The sequence below is a fragment of the Sitodiplosis mosellana genome, unplaced genomic scaffold (assembly GCF_009176505.1).
Source record: "Sitodiplosis mosellana isolate CC-2019 unplaced genomic scaffold, AAFC_SMos_1.0 Smas_scaffold_5, whole genome shotgun sequence".
Taxonomy (NCBI): domain Eukaryota; kingdom Metazoa; phylum Arthropoda; class Insecta; order Diptera; family Cecidomyiidae; genus Sitodiplosis; species Sitodiplosis mosellana.
Window position 1 is genome coordinate 1774013 of NW_022595248.1, and position 3331 is coordinate 1777343.

Sequence of the window (3331 nt, forward strand, 5' to 3'; positions counted from 1 at the left end):
TCTCTCTCTCTCTCTCTCTCTCTCTCTCTCTCTCTCTCTCTCTCTCTTTCTCTCTCTCTCTCTCTCTCTCTTTCTCTCTCTCTCTCTCTCTCTCTCGGTCGGTTGCCAAATGATAGCGTGAGCAAAAATGGTCGGATAATTAATATTCACGTGGATTTTTGTTGTTATTGTTTTTGTTATTATTTGTTTTTGTTTGTTATGTTTTTTTTTGTCGTTATCGTTTGATGTCACCATTTTTTTCGCGAGAATTTGTCACGAATTATTGAAATTATGGATTTTATTCAGGTATATGATTTAAAATCAAACATTCATAAAGTTTTAATTTATTTTTGCAATATGTTGTCACGGATGAAAACCAATCAAGAGAAACAAAAAAAAAACATATATACATATGATTGAATGCAGAAAATCGAGAAATTTTTCGGTTCGGCAACGCGACGGGAAAAAAATGTTGGATAAATAGAAAAATCAGCAAAAGTACTCAACCAATTTAAATACAGGTTGTCGAACAAATGAATTTGATTTACTCTGCACAAAATATTGCAACTGAATTGTTTCGGTAGCAAATTAAAATAATTCAAGCAATCAAATAAAGTGAACAGCCGAAAAAATGGCGACGGCACCGACGACAACGGAGGTAAATATGAATGGAAAATATCGGGGATGAAGCCGAAACCATCCAATAACGAACAACAACAAACGTTGGTAGTTTAAAAAAAATGCAGTGACACATTTAAATGACCAAATTGCTCGACATACGTTTCTTACGGCTGTGAATATTTTATTCCGAATAAAATATGATTGGATTTTGTTGTCCCCTTGAATTTCGTATTTTATTTCCGCTTGAAAAATAATAAATTTTTCGTCTCTTCAACTTCTCTGTATCTTTTTCTCTCCACCGGGCATCAGCCGGTCAACGATCAATTTAAAACCGTATGAATAATTCAGTGAGCATAACTGTTCAATTTTGATTAATTGGCCATCGCGCGCGCCGTATGAAACTTTCACTTGACTCGAAATCTCTTTATCTCTCTCTCTCTCTCTCTCTCTTCGGAGAACTCGATAATTTGTTGAAATAATTACCGAAATCGGTTAAACAAATGTCAAGTGCTCCGAGCGCATTAAATAGGCATTGAAAAAAATTGAGATGAAAATCGAGGCGACAATGGTGCTTTTGAATATGTTTAAAAAATTCATTGAATATCAAACTATGTATGAGTTTATGACTTACGTCGTAGTTTTTAAAACAGAATGGCCGCGTTTTCAAACAACTAGACAATGTCAAATTATTTTTTTTTTATGTAAATCAAAAGGTTGATTTACGCTTGAAAAAATTCGAAAATCGATTGACTACTCTTTTTGTATTTTTTCCGGTGTGATTGTGACTTTAAAATTCGAGAATCGGATAAAAAAAAATTGACAAAAGTTCGTGGTTTCTCAAAGGTTTTCGATCAAGTAACGTCAATTCAACCGTTACAACCGGAGTTGTATGTCCGTTGTTTCGAAAATTCAAAATGCGAATGAAATTTTGTTGGCTTGCTATCGCAACAGCTATTGAATAATGACTGACTGTGATTTCGTTGGAACGGTGGTAGCTGTTGGGTACGTAGCGCGTGTTTTTTGACGCGTTCAGCGCATGCGTTCGACTTTCTCTTTCTTTCCTTGTCCCATTCAAAATTTCTGTGAGCGAGACACATACAAAATATTTATCCATAGAAACATGCAGCATACACACAGTGTGTGTGTGTGTGTGTGTCTGTATATTTATGTTTTTGAATGCACTGGAGTGGTGTTTCTTCATAATTTTTCTACTCCTTCTCTTCAATTTGTACATTACATTCACATTTTCACAATGTAGATACGACTGCAATAGCAATGGCAACAGCACAAGCACACACACACACACACAGCATCGAAACGGATAATCCGTGCACAAATAATTGTAAGTATCAAAACTGTATGAATACTGAAAGATAAATAAGTGGAAAGAGACCAAGTGAAAGAGAGTGAGAGAGTGCAGAGAAAGGGACGAAAGAGTGCGGTGGGAAAGCCGAACAAAGAAAATGACGTTAAGAAAAGTGCATGCAAAAGATTTGGATGATTGAATGCCAACGACACTGACGGCGATATGCAAAATGCGATGAGTGGAAGGAGTAAGGGAGGAAGTTGCTATTGTTTTTATTGGGTTTATTAAAATGCAATATACCGGCGGTTGCAAATATCCTCAAACCATCGCCAGATACTTTGCCGAACAAAACGCGCTCGCTCGCTCGCTTGCTTGCTGTGCGTGTGCCCGATCACTCATCTCGCATTTATTTCTTTGTGTCAGTAAGACAAGTACCATGCCAGATACATCCTTTACACTTCTCGAGCACAGCGCACATACACAAACACAGAAAAATGAAACAAGACGGTGCGAAGAGGGATGGCTTTATCTCATTTCACACTAAAATAATAAATAATAATGCACAGTGCATAATATCTTTTGATCTGTCAGCGCCATTTGAATAAAATAATGAATCTGTTGAATTCGATAGCGGTGCTCAGGTCGTATGCATGATACACCACGGCCGATTACAAGCATCATTCGACGGAGCAAAAGGCCAACGAATCAATGAGTGCTTGAGAGCGAATTGTTTGTGTACACAATGGGCGCATCAATCGGCGCGCGTTTTCAACGGCGGATATTATTGTGCTCTTAATTAGCACAAAATGGCACGTCATCACTTTCAGTCATCGCTCACTCACTCTTCTCACGCTCTAATCTTCAAGCTGCTTTCAGCTAGCACGCAGCTCCAGCACAACCATCGACATTGTTTTGAAAGCAGCATCGCGTGTGGCTTTTTTTCTGCCCATTTCTGTTGATACTGCACTATTTTTTCCCATGATTTTATTTTATTTTTTTTACGTTGCTAGTTCAAGCGGTTTTTGGCCGCAATTTTCTGATTGCACCATAATTTAACGAAAACAAGCAATGAACAACAACAAAAACAGCAACAATACCTATTGGAATAAAAATATGTTTGGCGAATTCGATTTTTTTTTTCCTGTTTTGTCGATTTTAATATGAAAGTGAATTCATTGCCCACGGGATACATATTGAATTGCCATCATATTTCAATTAAACGATTGCAATAACAGCATTTTTCTAGCACTGATTGAAACACAATATTTAAACAAATAAACGAAAGCGAAAAAAAATCGATTGAAAAATGCGCGTTGATAATGTCGATGAAAGGTAAATGATGAACCGACAAGTGAATTGTGGAAACGTTTTTGTAGTGACACATTACTATTTTTATTTACTTGCCATTGGCAACGACAACATTAA

At 36.8% G+C, this 3331-nt stretch overlaps 1 protein-coding gene across 1 annotated transcript in view; it reads right to left on the bottom strand.

Annotated features, from left to right (window-relative positions):
- Positions 1-1546, bottom strand: part of LOC129566762 (protein amalgam-like) — a 44882-nt gene extending 43336 nt beyond the window's left edge. The window contains exon 1 of the mRNA XM_055442982.1: positions 1232-1546. The gene's annotated coding sequence lies outside the window, so the exon portion shown is untranslated. The remainder of the gene's footprint in view (positions 1-1231) is intronic.
- Positions 1547-3331: the final 1785 nt, after the last annotated feature.